This window comes from Schistocerca nitens, chromosome 5, assembly GCF_023898315.1.
Source record: "Schistocerca nitens isolate TAMUIC-IGC-003100 chromosome 5, iqSchNite1.1, whole genome shotgun sequence".
NCBI lineage: Eukaryota > Metazoa > Arthropoda > Insecta > Orthoptera > Acrididae > Schistocerca > Schistocerca nitens.
In genome coordinates, this window is record NC_064618.1 from 149,161,604 (window position 1) to 149,173,609 (window position 12,006).

Below are 12,006 nucleotides of genomic sequence, written 5' to 3' on the forward strand. Positions count from 1 at the left end.
TAAGCCTTGCTCTCATTTGCCGAGAGATAGACAGTAGAATAGCCCTCTGCTAAGTTAAATGGCGACCACCTAGCAAGGCGCCATTTGTATCAGTGCCAATAGCTTACGAGTATGCAGGAGAGATGTATTCCAACAAGAGAATAATGTTAAGTATTAAAAACGCTACGTATTTTTCTTTAGTGCATTTATAAGTCTCATGTTCCAGACTTCACGCCCGTCTGCGTTAGCCTTGCGTGCCCTATCGGCTACAGCATTGTGTCTGGGCTGTATGGTCTAGACACAACATAATGTTCATAAGTTTTCTGTTTACAGAGAACATTGGCACTCATTGTCCAGATACCAATCATCAAAAGTCATCATTCAAAACAGGAGCTAATTCATATATATAGCATGAAAGTGACATAATATAAATTTAAAGTATAAGAAACAGTGGCATTCGTTGGTCAGCAAGTATTGATTACTACAAAACATTTTTCATCCTTCAAGTGACATATGACATATTTAAAAATAATTATTAGCACTCTTTGGCCAGTTACTTAAAAATAATTATTGGCACTCATTGGCCAGTTACAAAGTATTCATATAGTTTTACAAAACATTATTCAGTATTATTCAGAAGTCATTATTCAAAACATGAGTTAATTATTGGAATAGTATTAATGCGTAAGTCATCATTCAGTATTACTCAGAACTCATCATTCAAGTGACATAGGACATATTTAACATGTAACACACTGTAACTATTACTCAAGGTCTGTGATTAGAAAAACATCATTCAGTATTACTCAGAACTCTCTTAAACTGGTAGCATTATTTGGGACTGTTAATACATTTTTTTATACTAACAATGCACTTGCCAAGAAAAAATACGATAATCATCAGTAAGTAGTCACATAAATATAATTGCATAAGTGGTCATAAAATGTGTAAGTTCATCTGGAAAAATGTGCACGGTCTGATGTGTAACAACAAGAAAAGCGACCTGCTAACCTTGCCAAGAAAAAATACGATAATCATCAGTAAGTAGTCACATAAATATAATTGCATAAGTGGTCATAAAATGTGTAAGTTCATCTGGAAAATAATTCCATTATTATCATCACCTGTAAAGAAAAACTTCATTATCTATATCACTATATTCTTCATCATTATTCATCACCATTCATTATCATCTGCAAAAAAGTCACTTCATTATTCATTATACAACTATTCATAGTATAGAGTTCCTTATTTCTAGCATATTTCATCACTAAAACTAAGATGTGTAGTTCTGTCTGACAGCCTGCATCAATCGCCTCGTATTCTGAAAGAAAAAAATAGTTAAGACTGCTATCATACGATGTATATAGTATATTCTTGTTAATGATTGTTAATTCTGATCCATTTACTCTTCGTGACGAGGTATTTCATCTTCTTTCGTTCATTGCGAATGTGAAATTCCCATTTCTGTTTAATTTATTTCTTTTACACGTTATTTCTTTCTGAAAATGATAAACAATGATTAATATCTTGCATTTAAATCATATACCCATTAAATAAAAGCTGGTTTCTAGTGATATAATTGAGCATACAGCATAGCATGCAGAAAACGTAATATGTCAAAAACATAGACAGTGTGCAGGTGCAAAAATGTACACAGAGTATCACAATGTTGCAGCAAAAAAAAAATGTAAAATAGTCACGATGTTGAGATATCATAAGGCAAAATGTCAAAGTCAACTGGTGTTTGTTATATCTTAAATATTTCATAGTGCATACAAACAAAACAGGAAAACAATCATACATACATGAAGAATGGAAAATGTGCACAGTCTGATGTGTATCGACAAGAAAAGCGACCTGCTAACCTTACCTTGCCGGGCACTTGCCAAGAAAAAATACGATAATCATCAGTAAGTAGTCACATAAATTTAATTGCATAAGTGGTCATAAAATGTGTAAGTTCATCTGGAAAAATGTGCATGGTCTGATGTGTATCGACAAGAAAAGCGACCTGCTAACCTTACCTTGCCGGGCACTTGCCAAGAAAAAATACGATAATCATCAGTAAGTGTTCATGTGAATATAATTGCATAAGTGGTCATAAAAAAATTAGGAAATGGCATTACAGTGTGATAAATCATGAAGTATGTTCATTCAATAAAGGGTTTGATGTTGGAGATATGGTGATTCCCTTTGGTTTTTCTGGTTCTCAAAGTTTCGACGTGTACTACATTGGGGTGAGGAATGCTGCGAATTCGATATGGACCTGCATACAGAAGCTCAAATTTACTACATCTACTTTTTCCTTTGTTAGATAAATAATGTGTGCATACTAATATCTTCTGTCCAATGTGAAAATCACGGCGTGTACAAACCTATTTTTGCTGTCTTCTCCGGCGCTCTGCGGCACGTTTGATGTTGTTAAGCGCAATGTCAATTATTTCATGGTGTCGTAGTCGACGAGATGTAGGAAAGGTTACTAATTCTTTAATTTTGTTAGGTGGTTCAACATTTTTCAGTATAACAGTCGGAGATAGCATAGTAGATTCATTTGATATGGAATTAATTACATCCTGGAATGAGAGTATGTGTGTGTCCCAATCAATATGTATTTTATGGCAGTATATACTACACAGTTTACCAATTTCTTTCATTAATCGTTCACAAGGGTTCGAAGAAGCATGGTACCTGGATATATAGATCGGAGAAATGTTTCTAGCTCGTAACATACGTGTCCATATAGCAGATCGAAACTGTGATCCATTGTCGGAAATTACTTTCAATACATGCCCTACATGAAATAGAAAATGTTTTACAAATGCTTTCGAAACAGTTTTAGCAGTAGCTTCGCGTAACGGAGTAAAGGTAACAAATTTTGAAGTGAGTTCAACAGCGACAAAGATGTAGCAAAAACCTCTATTAGTTCTGGGAATCGGACCAAAAATGTCTACAGCGGCCATGTGTCTCAATTTAACAGGTACAATGGGATTTAACGGAGGAATATGTGAAGTCGTATCTGACTTTGCTTTCTGGCAGATTTTACATGACGCTAAAACTCGTCGAATACGTTTCTCCATGTTGGTAAAATAACAGTTCTGTCTCAGTATAAGAAAACATTTTCTGGCTCCGTAATGTGCGTAACTTAAATAAGTATACCAGATTAATTTGTTAACAAGTTCGTCAGGAATGCTTAACAACCAATTGGTGCTGTCAGGGTGAGAGCGGCGAAACAGAATGTTATTGCATACAGTGTAATGGTTTCTAATGGTAACATTATTCCTATTTTGCCAAAGGTGTTTAATTTCTTTCCACACGTTGTCTTTACTCTGCTCTTGTGCTATGTCTTGTAATGATGACGAAATGAAATTTTCAAATGCAACTTGCTGAATGCACATGACGCTGAAATTTGCTTTGCAGAAGTTGGTTGCGATGTCTTGCTGATTGTTGCTGAGAGAACGGGATAGTGCGTCTGCTACAATATTTTGTGTACCGGGAATGTGAACAATTGTAAAATTAAATTCTTGTAAATCAAGTTTCCATCTACTTAATCTGTCGTTTGTAAATTTAGCCGAAAGTAAAAACTGTATAGCTCTATGATCTGTGTAAACGATCGTATGTCTTCCATAAAGAAAATGCCGAAATCTCATAAATGCCCATACAACACATAATTTTTCAAGCTCTGTAACAGAATAATTGCGTTCAGCAGGTGACAGAATGCGACTCGCAAAGGCGATGTTTTTAATTACTGTAGTCCCATCTTCTTCAATTTCCTAAAAAATGTGTACGCCTAAAGCGGTGTTAGAACTGTCGGTGGCAATGGAAAAATTTCTAGTAAAATCTGGATGTGATAAAAGAGGTTCATTCAACAAGGCATGTTTCAAATAACATTTTCGTGAACAAGATTCTGTGTATCTGAAGTATTGCTTACGTTGCAACCTGTACTGTATCTTGTCAAATTCTACCTGTCGTGCTATTATTTTCGGGAGGATGCTGTGGCATTTCCAATATTTGTACTGTTCTGTTATTTCTTCCAGACGTATTACGCTCTGGATGATACCTACTGTCTGGTTCATTCATAATAATTTGTTGTTGCGGATGATTTTGCTGCTGATAACACCAACTGTTATTAAATGTACGATGAAACTTGTGCTCATTATTTCTACGTCTGTCATGATAGTCATTTCTATACGGTGCATTGTGATAGGAATTGAAATAGTGTGTTTTCTGTACGTACTGATTCCCCTGTTGCTGTGCATTACTATTTGTTGGGGCCGACGCTATACGCGTAGGCGGCGAAACATTAAAGCTTCGTTGACCTTGCAGACTGCATTGTTGGTTAGGTATGCTAACCGGCTGGCTTTCATGCTGTTGCGGTGAAAAACGTCTATTGTTACCAAAATGTGGTCCCTGTTGCTGATAATTTTCACGATACTGATAATTAAAATTTTGTCTGTTATTAAAGTTCTGGTGGTTGTCGTTCCTTAAGCGTCCATTAGCTTTGCTATTGAAATTGCGTGGCTGATCGTAATTGCTGTATGTTTGTTGACCTTGGTTATTATATGAAAAATTTTTGTTTACAAAGGAATAATCCGATTGCTGCACTTCCAGAAGCTGTAACAGATCTCTCAATGCCGAAATATTTTCTTTCTGTTGACCCGTTAAAAGTGACACCCTTAATGTTCGTGGTAATTTAGAAATACATAATTGAATGAGTGCAGATTCACTGTATGGTGCACTTCAGTACTGGTTTTGTTGGACCATGTGTTCAAAAAATTGCGTGACACTAGGAAAATTCGAGTTCTCATAATTCGGTAAACTAATTAATTGATCCTTAATTCCGCGCTGTGTCGTCTTCGACCAATACGCTGACAGAAAAGCATTCTGAAATTCTTCTACCGAGTAGCATTGTCTCGCGATCTGTCTCATACGAGTTGGCGGTTCGCCTTCCAAAAAACTGCAAATAAATACGTGTATGTGTTACGGGCCAAGTCGGTGGAAAAGCAAAGTTAAATTGTTGTATCCAATCCAAGAGGTGGATCTGTGTTCTGTCATTTTTAAATACTTTAAATTTTCTCACTGATAGAAAATGTTTGTAATCAAAATTATCGTCTCTGTATGTTTGAACAGGTTCACGATTGTATGAGAATCTATTTGTCTGTGACTGTTCGGAATCTAACTCACGTACCCTCTGTAAATTACTTAAATTATACTGGCTGTGTAAGTCTGACAAATGTTCGCAAAGTGGCGTCTGCTGTGATGTGTTAAACGCTGAAACATTTTTCATCTCTGATACCTCTTGCTGTAAAGTTGACAATTTTCTACGTAATGTATTATTGGACGAATCTATCTCACTGATCGTCTGCTGTAAATTTTGGAATTGAGGTGTTTGATTAAACGAAATCGGTGAAGTATCGTCTGATTTGCTGTCATTATTACTTTCGATAACATCAATACGACTGGCCAATTCATCATATTTTTCAGTCAGTATTTTTACCTGATCATCGTTTTTAGTGTCACAAGCATTAATTTGTTTTTGTATTTTACGTGTGGTTTCGTTCAATTTTTTAACGTCTGCTCTGATGACATCGGAATCCTGTATTAGTTCTAATTGTTCGAGTCTGTCGGTCACCGTCTGAAAGTCTACTATGTGTGTATCTGTTTTTGATTTAAGATCGGAAATTTCATCACGCAATTCGGTGTTCAACTGTTTGATAGTATTAATTTCGTCTGATACGGTAGCAATATTGTTATCTACGTATGTTTTTGCTTTCGTAAACAATTTAAGCTTATCTTCCAGTCTCTGTGCAGTAATTGTTTCCATGACTTGTCGCTTCACTTTATTCTGTTCCTGTATAAATTTACGGAAATGCGTTTCACTGTTTTGTAGGTGGTGATTAAAACGTTCGTCAATTTCACTGTTCTGTTGGTCAAATTTCGCGTCTACTTTTGCATCCAGTGTGCGTGAAAGTTCTGCTGACATTAATTTAAACTCGTCGCGTAATTGTGTTGCGTTTTCAGAGCATTGTTTACCGACTGCACTAATTTCGTCTCTAAGTAATTTAGTTGTATCTGCATGTCTATTATTTAATTCTTGTGCCACAGATCTAATTTATTCACTACTGTTTCTAGCACAAGCCTTAATTTCCTCACGTAATTGTTCCTTAGTATCGTGACACTGAGCGGCAATGGCTGTAATCTGTTCACTAAGCTGTCTGGAATTGTCTAATTTTTCATTAAGGTTGTCATGTTTTTCATTAAGTTGTTTAAAATTTTCACTAAGTTGTTTGTTCTGTTCACTAAGTTTGAAATTTTCATTAAGTTGTTTAAAATTGTTGTCTTGTTCTTTCTTCAACTGTTTGGAATTTTCATTCTGTTGAGCAATATTGCCATAATTTGATCCAAGCCAATATTACCTATTCTCTGTGCTGTTTGATGGCGTACATGCAATTCTCACGTTTTGTGTAACCATTTGGTCATTCTGTGATTCTCGAAAAGGTTTCCCAATCGGATGTGCACTGTTAGTCACCACCTCGGAATCAAATAAATCTGTCCTACTTTGAGTATACTGTTCATTTTCGTTAGAAAAATCTGTCTGTTCATTACATAAATCTTGCAAACCGGGTGTGTCAAGCTGGGCAGCGTTCATTGTAACAGAACGTGCTGCATCATCAATTGTCGTTAAATTAACAGACGACACAATTGAATTTGTTTGCTCATCACTAGGATAAAAATCATTACTAGTGGTCAGTACGCACTGATTGTCTGTAAATGGAGGATTGTCATCATTACACTGAGTGTCGCAAGTACTATCGGTCAAATTATTTGAGTCGGCTATTTCACTCATAGCACATCGCGATGTACTGTTAACTGTTTTTCGCGGCATTTTTCACAAAACAAAATTAAGCACAAATGAAACAAGGACAATGCAAAATGCAACAAACACAATTACAACAGAGAGCAACAAATTGCCGATGATCTGTGAAAGCAAGAGTGACAAATTAGTAAATGCATTGCGCCAGATGCAAACTATGTTTAAATAAATAAGAGCAGATATATGACTACTTCTCAAAAGATTCACAAAGAAATACGATCCTGGCAGGGTCGCCAAGTGTAACCTCCACACACGAAAAAAAAATAATTAATTTAAATGATGAACCATATGTAACCTCCCTACAAAAATATTAATTAAAATGAATTTTTAAATATTGTAACCTCTGAACAAAATTGGCTCCCATTTATAATCTCTGTGCAGAAATGCATTCACATTTAATGTTCCCACAAAATTCTTTTCTCATTTAATGTTAATTTCGAAATAGAAAAATTCCTAGACACCAAAAATAATAAAATTCAGTAACCTGGTAAATTTTGTGACGACAGGAGCCTGCGCCACGACCCTGTACTCTGAATAAAAAAAGCAAAAATTCTTACCTCAATAAAAACTGCGAATATATCTGCTCTTACCTAAAATTTTTCGGCACAGCTTCGTGCAATGCTGGCCCATATTTTTTTGTAATTCTTGAAGGGAATGATCATGCATTGGATATATTCTTTAAATTCAAATGAATGCTTTTTTAAAAAAAATTACTTTATATTATAAAAATTATTATTGGGGCATTTTTTTAGAAGAAATTGAATAACAGTTAACATACATTACTAGATATGCGCAAGGCTGCTTCTTTACCTTCTACAATAATACTCATCCTCCAGAGTCCCGACCAGAGCAGACTGCAGACACCCGCAGACTACTGTCGACTACTGCCGACATGCCCAGACTAGCACAAACTAGCACAGACTGATGCTGACTCGCAACAAGCAACAACTAACGACATACTGTTCTCTGGTCAGAGACTCTCCTAAGTGTTGCCTATTGCAGGCAGCGCATACATCGCATACCTCTTACAAAGTTCATCCTTTTGAGTGAAGGTGCCATACGCCAGCTAAGTTGGTAGCTTTGTTGATTTGTGGGAGGGGACCAAACAGTGAGTCCATTGCTTCCATCGGATTAGGGAAGGATGGGGAAGGAAGATGGCTGTGCCGTTTCAAAGAAACCATCCTGACATTTGCCTGAAGCGGTTTAGGGAAATCACAGAAAATCTAAATAAAATGACTGGACACGTGTTTGAACTGCTGTCCTGAATGCGAGTCCAGTGTGCTAAGCACTGTGCCACTACTACACACCAGTTGCTTGGAGTGTTAGTGTCGTTGCTTCAGCAGTCAAAACTTATGACACCTGAAATGATGCTAGCCCTACAAGCGACTGGTTAGTTAGTTAGTAACATGTTCCATGGATCATTTTGCTACTTAGATCATAATGATGTCAAACAAGGCATTATATATTCTATGGCAAATTAATTTGTTCATATTGTTACATTCTGAACATTTCTAATTACTTATTTTTTGCAAAAAGAAAAAAAGATTTACAGATGTGAGTTAGTAATTCCTATCCACCACTTTTTACACATTACAATAATATGAAGTCTTATACAGAACAGAAGGAGTTGTCACAGAGAAAGTTCTCACCTTGCGATCAAATTTTACCTTGCTGTCTGTCAGGCATGTTATATCACTGCATAAATGATCAAAGGACTTGTTGCAGCATTGTGCACCCCTTTCTGTGCTAAAGACACCCTTAATGTATCCTTCAATTGATTACAATACTACTGTCATTTGCAAAAAGAACTAATTCTGCTTATTGTGTATTAGACAGAATATCATTTACATATATGTGGACCATTAGTGGGCCTAAGACTAAACCTTGGGGAACACAGTACAATGTCAGAATTATGTCCCTGGCCTGTATTACTTGAATTACTAATTACAAATTTCTGCATTATTTGGTTAGATATGACATTATCCATAAAATGTTAATTTATCTAGGAGAATACTGTGAATCAAACAGTTAAATGCATTAGAACAGTCGCAGAAAGTACCAATGGCCGCTATTTTATTACTTAATGATTGTAAAATCTGGTTAGTGAACGTATAAATAGCATTATCACTAGAGCAACCCCTCTGAAACCCAAACTGCGACTTTCTAAGGATATTATTGTTGCTAAGGTGAGCTACTATTCTGGAATACCTCCTCAAAAATTTTGGAGAATGATTACTGCAATCAAATGGGTTGGTAATTATTAACACCTCTCTTATCACCTTTCTGAAAGAGGGGTTTAACAATGGCACATTTCAGTCTCTCTGGAAAAATTCCTTGAGTTAGTGATGCATTATGTATTTCAGATAAATCTGGGATTATTACATGGGAACAAATTTTTAGTATTCTTTTGGAAATCCCATCGAAACCAGATAGGAATTTATTTTTAAGAAAATGTATAATTTTCTTAATTTCAGAAGGAGACACTGGTGATACATTCATGTGATTGAATTTTATGGAAGTTACTTTCTCAACATACTGCTGTGATTTTTCTTTTGAATTGTTTGTCTCTATGGTTTCTACATTATTTAAATGTTTATATTAAGTGTATTTGGTACCTGTGACACTTCATTTCTCTTTTCCTTTCACTAGATATATTAATCCCTTTTTTTACCGGGATGTCTAGCTTTCTTTCTGACTAGCTTATGTGGAAATCTATTTTCAAATAATTATATGAATTTATTGTGGAATAGATTAAATTTTATGTTAGAATTTGGTTCATTATACACTCCTGGAAATTGAAATAAGAACACCGTGAATTCATTGTCCCAGGAAGGGGAAACTTTATTGGCACATTCCTGGGGTCAGATACATCACATGATCACACTGACAGAACCACAGGCACATAGACACAGGCAACAGAGCATGCACAATGTCGTCACTAGTACAGTGTATATCCACCTTTCGCAGCAATGCAGGCTGCTATTCTCCCATGGAGACGATCGTAGAGATGCTGGATGTAGTCCTGTGGAACGGCTTGCCATGCCATTTCCACCTGGCGCCTCAGTTGGACCAGCGTTCGTGCTGGACGTGCAGACCGCGTGAGACGACGCTTCATCCAGTCCCAAACATGCTCAATGGGGGACAGATCCGGAGATCTTGCTGGCCAGGGTAGTTGACTTACACCTTCTAGAGCACGTTGGGTGGCACGGGATACATGTGGACGTGCATTGTCCTGTTGGAACAGCAAGTTCCCTTGCCGGTCTAGGAATGGTAGAACGATGGGTTCGATGACGGTTTGGATGTACCGTGCACTATTCAGTGTCCCCTCGACGATCACCAGTGGTGTACGGCCAGTGTAGGAGATCGCTCCCCACACCATGATGCCGGGTGTTGGCCCTGTGTGCCTCGGTCGTATGCAGTCCTGATTGTGGCGCTCACCTGCACGGCGCCAAACACGCATACGACCATCAGTGGCACCAAGGCAGAAGCGACTCTCATCGCTGAAGACGACACGTGTCCATTCGTCCCTCCATTCACGCCTGTCGCGACACCACTGGAGGCGGGCTGCACGATGTTGGGGCGTGAGCGGAAGACGGCCTAACGGTGTGCGGGACCGTAGCCCAGCTTCATGGAGACGGGTTGCGAATGGTCCTCGCCGATACCCCAGGAGCAACAGTGTCCCTAATTTGCTGGGAAGTGGCGGTGCGGTCCCCTACGGCACTGCGTAGGATCCTACGGTCTTGGCGTGCATCCGTGCGTCGCTGCGGTGCGGTCCCAGGTCGACGGGCACGTGCACCTTCCGCCGACCACTGGCGACAACATCGATGTACTGTGGAGACCTCACGCCCCACGTGTTGAGCAATTCGGCGGTACGTCCACCCGGCCTCCCGCATGCCCACTATACGCCCTCGCTCAAAGTCCGTCAACTGCACATACGGTTCTCGTCCACGCTGTTGCGGCATGCTACCAGTGTTAAAGACTGCGATGGAGCTCCGTATGCCACGGCAAACTGGCTGACACTGACGGCGGCGGTGCACAAATGCTGCGCAGCTAGCGCCATTCGACGGCCAACACCGCGGGTCCTGGTGTGTCCGCTGTGCCGTGCGTGTGATCATTGCTTGTACAGCCCTCTCGCAGTGTCCGGAGCAAGTATGGTGGGTCTGACACACCGGTGTCAATGTGTTCTTTTTGCCATTTCCAGGAGTGTAAATTACATCTTATCTTCTGTAGGCTATTCTTAAAAACAAGTGTCCAGGAGTCATTAATTATTCTGATTTCCACTGAGGAGTATTCTAGTGTAAGATGTTACATTGTTTATCCTAACTAAATGTGCATCATGATCAGAGACACCATCTGTTAAGGGTAAGCCCGCATCTCGTGGTCGTGCGGTAGCGTTCTCGCTTCCCACGCCCGGGTTCCCGGGTTCGATTCCCGGCGGGGTCAGGGATTTTCTCTGTCTCGTGATGGCTGGGTGTTGTGTGCTGTCCTTAGGTTAGTTGGGTTTAAGTAGTTCTAAGTTCTAGGGGACTTATGACCACAGCAGTTGAGTTCCATAGTGCTCAGAGCCATTTTTGTTAAGGGTAAACAGTCATTTTCTTACTTTGAGCTTCATCAAAGAAAACATCAATTATGGTCCTACTGTCTTTATCCACCTGTGCTGGAAAGTTAATTACTGAGACCAAATTGTAGAATCAAAATAAGATTTCGATATCATTTTTCCTATCAGAATCCTTTAGAAAATCTACGTTGAAGTCACCACAGGCTACTAACTGCTTACTGAAGTCTGACAGAGAGCACATCAAGGAATCCAGATTACTCGTAAATAGTTCAAAATTTTCCAGGGAAGATCTTTATACAATTACAGTTAAAAGTGAAATATTTATCAGTATTAATTCACAAGCACACACTTCTGTGTGCTGATCACTACAAAATCTACTTATCTCAATGTTTTCGAACTTGTGTTCTGTTTGTATGTTACAACTCCTTCTCTTCCTATGTTATTTCTACATGAGTAAGCTGCAGTAGTCTAATCTTTTATATGTAACTTATCTAACCTATGATTATGCAGTGCTCAGAAGACACAGGATGTCCATCTTTTCAGAGCTCTCTAAATATTCCAGACAGACAAGAAGCTCTTCTACCTTACTATCAAT